Source organism: Neopsephotus bourkii, unplaced genomic scaffold, assembly GCF_033783945.1.
Source record: "Neopsephotus bourkii isolate Nb327-2 ecotype Australia unplaced genomic scaffold, CSIRO-AGI_Nbou_v1 NB_1433, whole genome shotgun sequence".
NCBI lineage: Eukaryota > Metazoa > Chordata > Aves > Psittaciformes > Psittacidae > Neopsephotus > Neopsephotus bourkii.
In genome coordinates, this window is record NW_026901910.1 from 4,328,102 (window position 1) to 4,340,270 (window position 12,169).

Here is a 12,169-nt window from a genome sequence, read left to right on the forward strand (position 1 = left end):
GTGATGCAATGGGAGCCCAGTGTGGTGTTATGAAAGGTGACAGTTATTGCTGTTGGACAGCATTTGAAAATGTGAGTAATCATCAAGGTGTCATTTGTATTCCTTCTCTGATCAAAGCAGCAAAGCGATGGACAGCAAAGCATCAGCTCCTGCAGGGGAATACACGGAGGTGCTGAGGAACCCACGGCACTGATTTTAGGCATCCAAAGCATTCCCCAGCTGTCAAGAGAAGTTTAACTGTTTATGGCCTCCTGTTCCTGTGAGCCTTTAGAAACCAAACAAACAACAGCTGCTGCCTTCTCCTTCTCAGCATCCAGCAGCTTTGGGTTTGCTCATTGTTAATTCTGTTTGGCATTTATATCACAGGGGTACAAACTCCCGATCCCAAACCTTGTGTTAGATGCTTAAACGTTCTTAGAACAAACATGTGCTTGCTAACCCAGGGCACTTCACAGCAGCTAACTATGGCGTGATGCAATTCATCTCGAAACCTTAACACATCCAAAAGGAATCATTGCAGAAGAAATGCAGCATCCCTGCCCAAGGCAGACAAAGTGAGACACAGCAAAAGCCAGGCAAGGGTCCCACTCCCAGGTTCCCTGAGTCCTGGGATTCTCCATGAGACCACAGACAGCTAATAGCAAATGCTGCTTTTCTAAGTCATGCATTCTCATGGCATGAGACAACAGATCCCAAAAGCCCCTGTGATGGCTTGAGGGGTAAAAACGGGGTAGAAGAGTGCAGAGATCAGGCCAGATGCTGGATGGTTGCAATTATACACAGGGAGAGGCTCAGAAAGCCAATAACACATTAAAGTATTATTTCTGAGCTGAGGTCCACCTCCCATTGCCATGTGGCCACCTGATTTCCATAGCCTGCTTTGGAAATGTCATCCTCAGCCACTGTGAAATGAAAAGGCCAAAGGAGAAAATCAGAAGCCTGAGGCTCAACATGAGCAGAGGGAATGGTTGCTGCATGTGCTTGCAGAGGGTTTTGCCCTAACAGTATAATCTGTCCAACAGGAGAAGCAAGCCTCTTATGGGGTTTTTCTGTTCACTCACCCATCTATTCCTCCTTCAGAGGGAACTAGGAGGATTTCTGTGTTCTGTCTAAAGACACATGCATCCTGTTTCCCTCTGCTCTGCTCAGTTGGGAGCATGAAACCTTTAATCATCAGGGGATTAGCTGAGGCTGCTACATCATCCCTGTCCCTAGGAAAGGTAACATTTGCAACACAAGAGTGATGAAGAAACTGGATGAATAATATGGCAGGCAAAGGGGTTTAGAATTAAGCTTCTGCTGGTGTGAATGTCCATAAAGGGACAGGGGAAGGGAGAGAGCCACCTCTGCATTTCTATTCATGGGACAGTGCTGCATCCTGCAGTGCAGCAGCACACACCAGCCATGGGCCAGATTTATGTCACCCTGGGATGCCCACAAGAATGACAGCTTCCAATTCATGCAACGAGCTGAAAAAGGCTTAACTGCAGGATACCAATTTTTGCCATTGTCAGGTAAAGGCTTTCAGAGCCAGCTCTTCCCAGTTAATTCCAGTTATCACACTGATAAGGGGTGGGAGAAGGAAGGTTCTGATTACTGGATAGCTACAGGTGTGGCCAAGGATGGCTCAGCAACACCTCTCCTTTAAAATCGTGCTGCTTTGTGCCTAACACCAGCATCCCTCCAACATAACAGATGCCCTTTTGGAAGGAGGGGGACATAAACCCCAGCTCTGTAGTGTAAGTCCATCTCTTTGGTTCTCTGCCACCCCACAATGAGTCTTAAGTGTTCCTGCACTGTCTCTCCCCCTCCTTGACCCATGGCCATGCCCAGGGGATCTTCTTCACTACTTTGAGACAGTTAAAGTCTTGGGAATATTCATCACTCTGACATACCCCTTAGCTAGAGCCTCTGTATAAAGTCACCATCCATCTTCCTTGCTCTGAGCTGCATACTGCAGGGCCTGGACATATACCACTGTAGGGAGTATATTAAGGAAGAGAGGGGAGATCTCCCCCCACCATCCATCTGCGATGGGTACAGAGACCTCCAGGGATTAGGCAAGTGGCTGGCTCTGCTTTCAGCCAATAGGTTCAGACCTTTGAGCCCGCATAGGAGCAGATTAATGTCTTCTTTTCCTCCACTTGCCTTTTAAAGTGCACTCTATTACCTGTCCAGCCACACTGTTGCATTTATTGCCTCTCTCCTGCTCCACCTAATCCTTTGCCACCTGTGCTTTCACACCTCTTTGGAGATAAGGAGCTGTAAATGGCTTTCTTAGCCAAATGGGAGGCTATTATGGGATTAAGCACAGCAGATGCTAGAGGCCTTCACATTGCTCAGCAGATTTACCTGTGGAAGCAGAACTATTTGGAAGCATATGGATGTTAAAAACCACCACACACACTTATGCAAAGCTTTATTCCTTATATTGGGACATGTAGTTTTGGTACCTGCGTGCCCTTTCCTCATCTAGCTGTGCAACTCGGAGCACATCAAAACCACTCCTACTCAAAGAACCGACTCCTTGCTTCTCAGAGACAAAAGTGCCACCAACCGAGCAAAGCAACAGCCTCACTTCCGAGGGCTAGCTCACCTGGGCATGAGGCGAACATAAGCTAAGCTAATTCCCCAAACCAGGCAACGTGCTTCCTTGTATTACAGAGGATGGAGCAGAAATGAAGCCGTGCAGAAAGCTACCCAGTGAAAGAAGGTTTTTTCTCCCCCTTTCTCTAAGCCTTTATAGAGTTATGCAAGTTGACTTTATCTATTGCAAATCCTCCTTTCTGTTGTCAGCACTTGGAAAGTTAAAGTCCTTAATTCTCCTACACACACTATATGCTAGATTGGGTAATATCAGTTTTATCCTTCCTATAATGAATCCTGTTTCCTCTTCCCCGAGCTGCCATGGCTATTGATTTCAGTCTAACACCTCAGCTTGTTTTCTGTCGGCTCTGACATCTGCCCCTCATCTAACCAGGCAGTTTTCTCTGTGATGCTCTTTCTTGTTACTTTTGGATTCATGTTGTTTTGCCACATATCGAAATGACACTGGGGTTTGCTATCAGCCTCTCCCTTACAGCATTCCACCTACTCCAGGATGACAGAGTAGACTCACTGGCAACAGCCAGCAATAGGATAATGCTGAGGAGGAGGATGAAGGGCATTCAGTTATTCCCTCCTTTGTGTTCTTGTGGAGCGCAGTGAACATCTTTCCCCTGCAAACCTACCACAGCTGCAGATTCCCTTGGGCACTGTTCCTCGCCTGCAGTCTGTAGCGGGTACCATGCCAAGGTTCAGCTATGCTGCACAGCTCAGGCTCACTCCATTACCCAGTACAAGGGCATATTTGCACAAGAGTGAACTGTGGGCTTCCAGCTCGCAGCGGGAGAGTGCCTGCTGGTTTTAGGTGTTTCAGGAGCAGAGCTGAAGGGCACTGGTATAAGACCTCTATCTAATGTGTATGCAGTGCAGACTGGGAAAGGCTGATGCACCAGCATAGCAGAGCTCAGCTTTCCCACTGTTAGAGCTGTACCTTGCACGGGGTGATGCATTGCAAGCCACCGACTCTCAGGGGGAGCACTTTCACTGCCAGCTGAATGCAGCAAGTCAGACTGACACAGCAGCATCCTCTATTTGAAAAGAAGCACCTTCCCCAGGTAGTTTAACTTCACATGGTGGGCAGCTCACGACTCCCTTCACTAGCAAGCTAATGCCTGAAAGATAAGGACAGCCCACATCAAAAACACTGAGAGCTTTCCAGAGCAATGTGGTCCCTTAGAAACATCTTCACATGGCTCTTGCCTGAAGCATCTGCATCAGTGATGGGGCACTTGAGGAGAGTGCTGCTCCCAGGCTCCTTTAGGTGTAAGGTGGAGGTGCTAAGAGGTAGAGGCGTCAGGCATAGGAATAAGGACAAGGAAGTGCCAGAATGAAAGGCTTTCTGTAACCGTGTGTGTGCATCTGTGGCTGTGTAACAGCCCAAGCACATCTTAGAAGCTCCCTATGCCTGGCCCCAGAGGATAAGTCATGTTAGCATCTGCAGGGCCTGCCTCCAGCTCACACCATAACAGCACACGCTTTTAGCTCTGGAGGTCACAACTCTTCTTCCAGCAACTGCACTGGAAGTTTAGGTAAAGTTAGCCTGAGGCCAAGAGCAGGAACAACAGCATTAGTGTTCTGAAGGTCCTACCATTAAACTCACCATGGTGCTCATCATGACTAAGAAACCAAGCTGACCACTGCCCTGATTACCCCACATGATTGTGGAGGATTGCAGGGGATAAATAGCAGCCACTGGGAGAACTGCTAGGTCAGTGATTACCATTAAATCCAGGCCCATGGAGCTTATGAAGACACATACCCACTCTGAGCTCTCTGCATTATGCCTAGTCCTCCTGCATGGCTCTTTCATGAACTCTCTCAATCTCATCCATGATGGATCCCTGGTTTAGAGGTAAAACCTCAGCAGCCCTACATTAAACAGAATCCATCAGCCTTTCCAGATCCTGAAAACCTCCTCTCCCAGTAACCCAAGCAGCAGCCTTTGCTCTGCTTCACTTGTTTAGCTGCTTTCCAAAGGTTTAGCTGCAGAAGAGCCGAGGCCAATTTTGTTCTCAGTCACGCGGTGATGACTTGGTGGTCTGATGCATCTGCTCAGATGCAGAATTGAAACTGGCAATAAATTTCAGACATTGCCCTCGGGAGCACTAACTCTACAGCTGAAGGAGGGAACAAACAGCAGCCATAAACAACACCCTGATGGCTAAATGGAAACAGCAGGATGGGAGCATCTCTTTGCAGGTGGTAAAGCCTCTCAGCAGAGAGGCCAGCATTCACTCCAGGCATTTTCCTCCACCAGCAGCTGTGGCACTTGTGGGCCCCAATTCCTGAGCTCCCATGCGCTGAGCACTGACTGGCATCAGGTCAGAACAAGCGAGACTGGTGCTCTTACACACCACTTCTGCATCAGCTGCTCGTTCAGCACCCAGCCAGGTATCCAAGCAAGGTATCCTCCAGGAAGGAGGAAGGAGCTCGCTCCTGATTCAGAGCACACCAAAATGAAAGCTAGCCTTACAACGCAGGCACTGAGCCCAGAGAGCTTATTGCCTGCACTGGAAATGATCTCTAGCAAAATCACTTCCATCTCATTCAGCTGCATGTTTTACATGATCATCTGTTTGCAGTCAGAGGCAGGCACACGGCAAAGATCCCCTTCACCATCTCACAGGAAAGAACCCTTGAGGACAGGACACAACTGGTGGAACTGGCCAACTCCTTCACTCTGTTCTACCCCTGGCTCACCTTGCAGCTATTTATAGATGTGGTATTTAAAGTGGTAAGTCTCTAATAATACATTGCTTATTTCTGTGCTGCAAGAGGATGCGCACTTAACTCTGTCTACCTTGTCCTCAAAACCCAGTAGGGGCAACAGAGCCAGGTCAGGATACAGCGACAGATGCTGCTCAGTGGGGCTAATGGTGCAGGGAGACAATCAGAGAGGTCAGCACATTGTTCCTTTATCAGTTTGTGCACAAAGCTGAGAATTGATAAGGGAGGTCAGTGCCTCATGCTTCAGTTCCTACAGTCACTCCTGCAGTCACTTCACAGCACATCTCCCTGGTTTTCCCTTGAATTGCAATAGAAGGCTTAGAAGGTCAGCTCTTCCTTTGCAAGAATATATTAGATTCATTATCCTTTGAAAATCTGACTTGGAAAGAATATGTGACTTTGCCAGGAAAATGAAAAACATAGCAATCCAAGAGATATTAACAAGTCAGGAAGCTAGAGAAAGAATGGGGAAGTGCTCACGGTAACAGGACATTCCAATGCGACTTAGAGGGGAATAACGCTCACAGGTCGGATTTTCCTGAGGTTGGAGAATTAGGGAAGGATGAGGCCAACCCTTGTGTGGTGCAGCTGATTCACCAAAGTTACTATGGAGCAGTTTCATGCATTATGGCATGAGAAGGCTTTAAAGGGAGACAGGCTGCTATTTGGACCTGAAAGGGAAGGGCAGAATGCACAACTATGCCATGTTATTCCAGACTGACCTATATCAGGCCTGCTTTACTTCCCCGAGGCATTTCACATGCCTAGAGAGGCAGATTGATGACTTAGTCTCCACTCATCAGCAGGGAAACATGCAAATCAACTGGAGCTGAGTGGGGAAAAAACAGACAACTCCTTTCCCAAAGCAGATAGAAATTCCAGCCCCAGAAGGAACATTCCATATTCTCCCAGCCCAAATTAATGCAGACATCCACCAGAATGCTGCTGAAACCCCCTGTTGTCACTGAGCACTGCCTCCAATGACTTACTCCAGAGAGCTGCATCAGAGCTGGAGATGGGCTCTCTTTTCCCTACCTGCCTCCCATACCCCCTCCCTCTCATCACCAGTAAATCTGAGTGGACTGCAGCATTAAACAAAGAAATGTTACTTTAAAACCTTATGTGATTAAAGGACAGGCAGTGTAATTCCATAGCTGTTTAAAGTGAAATATATAAAGGTTAAGTTTAATATCAGGGAGATGAGATTTCACCTCGCTGGGGCTGTCGTACAAACCTGGACCAGGGATGCTCTTACAAGAGATTGTCAGTGGTCTTCCCCTTGCCCGGGCACACTCCACAGCCTAGCATACACCTGGAGGAGAACTGGTATTGATGGTAAACTGCTGGTAGAGGACCCCAGTAAGTGGGCACAAAACCCCCTTTGTTAGCTCAGGGATAGAACATAGATGCATCTGCTTATTTCAGGTTGCTGGTTTGCATTGCCTTTGCTGACTGCATTTAAAAAGTGCTTCGTGTTTTGTAATCACAGCTTTTCTACTTGTTCATCCACCTCGCCTAGTGGCTTCTCTCTATCCCAAAGCCCTCCAGCGTCTGTGTCCTTCCTGACCCTCTCCATTCCTTTGGAAATCACTCTGTACACAGCTATTCAGAAAGCCTGAATACACCTGCCTTTGAGTCCTGAATTGCTGCAGCTTCGCTACTGCTGCATCCCTAACAATATGAATCTGCCCAAGCTAAAAAATCCCCAACAGGAGACACTGCTGCATCTGAAACTGTGCCCAATGACAGGGAACAAAAAGAAAGAGTAATGCTTACCCCCCAGAGACAACAGTACTAGCATTAAGCTGGCTGAAACTGCTGCTGCTAGCTCCAGCCCTTAAAACCCAGGATGGAGGGAGGGAGAAAGGGAAGGGCATCAGTGGATTGGGCAGAGGGTACGTGGAGGCCAGCTCCACGCTGGAGTCCTAAATGAACTGAGAATTCCCTAATGCAGAACTTGGGGCAGTTGTTGTTTGAGGAGAAACCAGCAGCTCCCATTAGAATTCCTTTTCAAGCCTCTGCCAGCCCCTAGCTCCAAACAAGCTGCTCCTTAGACAAGTTTCTGAAGGATAAGTTTGGTTTGGGATTACTTCCAGGCAGCTGAAATGGCCCTTAATACACCCTATCCTTGGCACTGTAGGGGTATAGGTCATGAGAGCGGCTTTTAGAAAGCTTGAGCTCCCTGGATGGGAATCTGACTGAGGAAACATTGAGATCAGAAAGGACAGGTTGAGGGAAGTCATCTGTCATCAGCTGCTAAGGAGTAACATTAATTTTCCCTACTAACTAAAATGACCATAGGGCTAAAGGGGACACCAGAAATCTGTGCTCTTGTCTCCTGCTCAAATTCCCTCTGTGACCATAACAAGTCACTTCATTGCTCTGTAAAACAAGCCAAATAATCCTTCTCCTCTCACTCTGCCCATCTCATTGTGATTTCTCAGCACAGGAAACGTCCATCTCCTGTCAATGTGCAGGATGACACCTGAAATTAAGCTGTTGGGACCAAAGTGAGCACTGCCTTCAGACCCCTAGGAGCACAGTTGCTTAACCAAGGGTCTTAAGCTGGTGTGCAGTGCTGAGCCCAGCACCCTGTGCCCCATATAGGAGTGAGGTGTTGCTATACCCCTTCTAAGACATGGGTAAAGTGAACGTGGGGTTGCCCGTAAAGTGGGCAGCAACAGCAGCCTAGCTCTGCCCTTGCCCTTCACAGAGTAAAACCTAAGCCAGCTGTCTTTATGCCATAACCCTCAGCCTCTGCTGATGCCTGTCACCAAGTGTAGATGAGAAGCAGACAAATCCATGAGGATGCAGGGTTTTATTCCCTGATCCTGCTTGCATCTGGGGTGCTATTGTCAGGAAGCACAGGCTAAGACTGCAGTTAACCCAACTTCAGCAGTGAAAGAACTCAAGTGTCAGCCCTCACCCTCTATGGGATAAGATTATGGCAGCCTTTAACAGAGGCTCCTTCAGAGCTTCACTAGCACATTGTTCTCCCAAAAGCTAATGTTTCCAAGAAGACCAGAACTGATGCATCTATAGTTAGTTCAGAACCAGCAGTCAAAGACACAAATGTCCATGAGATGCTGGGATGCTGGTGCATTCCCTCTGCCCAAAGCTGGTACCATTACCTCATCTAGAAGGCTTAGAAAACCTTGCAGCATGTGGATAGAAAATAACCTTTCCCCAGGGAAATTTTCTTCCTGACCCTGGTTAATTAGAAGCTGCCTGATGCCCTGAAGCATGGAGATGAACACTACAGGGAGAAACCCAAGGTAGACAAAAGGATGCCCAGGGGACGCAGCAGCTACCTGCCAACTGACAAGCTACGACTTGAACCGTAAACCAGTCTTCAAGAGAGTCTAAAGACATTTAAAAGTGCATTTTCCTGCCATAAAAGCAAGCTGCTTTCCTCCATGGGAACTAAAGGGGGGGGGGGGGGGTGTCTCCTGGGCTGAGTTTAATTTCCTCTGTAATGAAAATTAATAGCAGTGCTAAAGATTGAGGCAAGGAGAAACTATAGCTTCCACCCACTCCACAGCTATGTGCCTGCCAGTCTACTGCCAACCTGCTCCACACTCAGAAAACAGGCAGTCACTACATTTTAATTATGGCAGTAATACATTTGCAGCCAATATCCCCCTTGGAGTCCACACAATAACCCTTTAAAGCCATTTTGCTTGCTGTAACACAGACCACAACACTCCGTAATGTTTCCATAGTGTGTTCTCTTTTAGTACCTGGTACCTGCTCTTCTCTCTGCTCTCACCCCTTCTCCTTTAACAGGCTGGCAATGAACTATAGCCAAAACAAGCTGCAATAAAAAGAAAGCTGCGTGCTGGTTGTAGGAGGGAGGGAAGGGTTGTATTTGGATCAGGGATGCTGAATCACAACCAGATGCTTGTGTGTCGAGTCACATTCCTGGCAAGGGGCAAGCCGACCTAACCGATAGTGACCTTCAAATCCCAAATCATCTCATCTTGCTGGAAATTACAGCAGAAGGGAATCTGCAAGTCTACACACTAAAGCCAATCTTGGGACAGCAGGAGCTGGATCAGCTCATTCAGCAGTGTAATAACCCATTCTATAGATGATTCTAGGTAACAAGGTCAATTAAGCACTTGGGAAACAATTCTATATTGAAGGCAGTAGAGTCCATTTTATTGTTTCCAAAGAGCTACTTCTGCTGAAGTGAATTCAGTGCTGCTGATAGAGGCTGATCTGCAAATGGCTGTCCTCCAAACAGGGGGAGGAGGATCTTCACCTCTCTTTGGCTGATGTGCCTCCAAGTCATAAAAACAATTGCCAATCCTTTCCCCAGTGCTGCTCTGCTGAAACAGGGAGAGTGTTGCATAGCAAGAGTCAGCCTAGGAGAATCCTATTCGCATCTAGCCAATGCTTGAAAGATGCTTATGGGCTAGGGAGATTTCACTCTGGCAAAACGTACCAGCTCTTACCTTGCAAGGAACAGACACCAAAGACACTGAAGGAATGTTCCATTTGAAGTCTATTCATAAAGATCACAAAGAACTCAGGGAAGTACCAGTGGAAAATGGACAGCCAGTACAGGCTGACTCACAGCAAGTCCGCTTCCAATATCCATATCCCCATGACGGTGCACACACAGGATGGCCCATGCCACTTCTGCAACATGAAGAATTATCACGTTTGGAACACTTCTCAGTACTATGATTTGCAAAGAACAGGGCTGAAGCTGAGTCTGCCTTTGTTTCCTGTCTTCCCTCCCTAACCCACCAGTTAGCTGGTTTTCTCTGTTAACCCTGCAGTATGATAATACTTCTCACCTCGCCTAGCCTGTCTCAAAGGCTTCCAATAAAACACCTCCTTAAATTTCTCTATATCTTTCTTTTGCCAAGCTTCTGCCTACTCTTGCTGTTTGCAGCCATTTCCCTTCCCTGGAGGAAAAAATGCTGCATCAGCATCTTCATGAATGACTTTTTCCCCTTTCCCCCCAAGCTGTTTCAGGTATGTTGGTGGTCACTGTGACCCTCTCAGTCCTAGGATAGGATGCTGGCAGGTCACTGCAGTTTATACCCACGATGGGGAAGGAGCAGTGCTATCAAGATAAAGAGCTCCAGCTCTGCAGGTGATGTGGTGCTCTTCTTCTTGAATCAAGACTGACCCACATGGGCTGAACAAAGAAGGGGCTGTTATATGCTGGGTTTATAGACAGCAACTAAACAAAGACTGTTCCCTTGAAGGCTCCAAGATCCTTGTGCAGTTATATCAACAATGTAAAGGTAATTTCTCAAGAGATTAACTTTGATGCTATAGCCAGCCCCTAGAATGGGTGATTACATTCTGTCCCCACTGTCACACTTCCCTGTGCTGAAGGTTGCCTGCTTCCCTTTCATCACCCAAGTCTAACACACTTGAACAAGTGTATTCTGGATGTCAGGATGCATTATGATGCTTTATTCAACACAAGAAGAATAAAGGCACAAAAAGATCAAGTGATGTAAGAGTTTATGAAGATCCAAGGCTCAGACCTAGAGCATCCTACACTCCAGAGGCAGCTTTGGGTTTTGGGGGAGAGGCAGCAAACTGAATCATGCAGAGCCTGCAAACCCCATTGTATTTGCTATTGCTTCTTTCTAGCTTCTAAAGGCTTTTCAGGCCAGGGATACATTCCCTTGCACTGCAGCCAGTGTCCCATCAAAACTGCACATAGCCATTTTGCTTTGTGGGAAGACACTCCATCTCTTCCCCACTTCTGTGCTTCAGGCCATTCATTTCTAATCACAGCTGGCCACTTCCTTTTGAGTAACACTCTCCCCTACCCCATAGGACCTACTCAGTGCTGCTGGTCCTTTCCACTGCAGCCAGGATCAGGTTCCCACTTGGTCACCTAGATTTCTATGCCTATGGGGCTGCTCCCTCTCAGTCAGGCATGGCAGGCCCCACTAGCACTGGGCATGATAAAGGTTAAGCTTACCAATACCAGGTTAAGGGGACTGGTTTTCAGGCATCAATCAGTGCCATTTACACAAGAAGTGTCGAGCTACCTATAGAAAAAGAGGCAATGTGAAACACTCCTGTCTGAAGGTTTTTAGCACTCTTTACAAATTGCTGTGGTGAATAACTTGTTGCCTGTATTTATCCCTTTTCAGATTGTCTCTTAGCTACAGTCATCCATCTTCATTCCTCCCCGCTCGCTCCAGACACTCTCAGCTGCTACCTCATTATTTTACATTTGTACTGTGCCACTTGGCTGTGCTTTGCTCAGATGCACAGAGCAATCTCAAGAGGACAGATTCATCCCTGGGGCAATGCCACTGGCTTCAGCGTGAATCCAGCATGGCCTTTCACACATTTCTCCACATCTCTCCCATTAAGACAGCATGTTTGCAAGAGATCAAAGCGTTGGCACCAGGACATCTGGGTCCCAGCCAGGACAGTGCTACTAACAGCCTTGGGAAGTAAAGCACCTGCTCTGTGAAGAGGTGGTTTCATAGGACATGTGGTGGGGCTCCACTGAAATACTTTTACAACGATGGGCTCAAAGGTGTTTGAGTCAGGTAAGATCTTAGCAAGCCCAAGTTTGACCTTGCACAAGAGAGCCAGCTCAGCATGTCATAGCAGTGTCAATTCCTTTGCTTGAAGCCCAGATCTCCTGGCACATGGCTGTTATTCTAACCATCCCTCTTTGAGACACGAGGGGCAAACATAGTCCCTTTTAGAAGGAAACTGCTTCAGATTTCTCTCCACTTGCTCAAATGGATTCACTGGCCAGCATCTCAAAACCCACTGCTTCCTCTAATTTATGCTCTACTGCCTCATATTTATTTGCCTGCGAATAGCATTCAGGATAGTGTCT

General features: G+C 47.3%; 1 long non-coding RNA gene across 1 annotated transcript; it reads right to left on the bottom strand.

Moving 5' to 3' along the window:
• Positions 1–762: 762 nt before the first annotated feature.
• Positions 763–6,653, bottom strand: LOC133220273 (uncharacterized). Its single transcript, XR_009727683.1, has 2 exons — positions 6,566–6,653; positions 763–902 (listed from the first exon to the last, which is right to left on the bottom strand). It is a non-coding gene; the product is annotated as an uncharacterized LOC133220273 (long non-coding RNA).
• Positions 6,654–12,169: the final 5,516 nt, after the last annotated feature.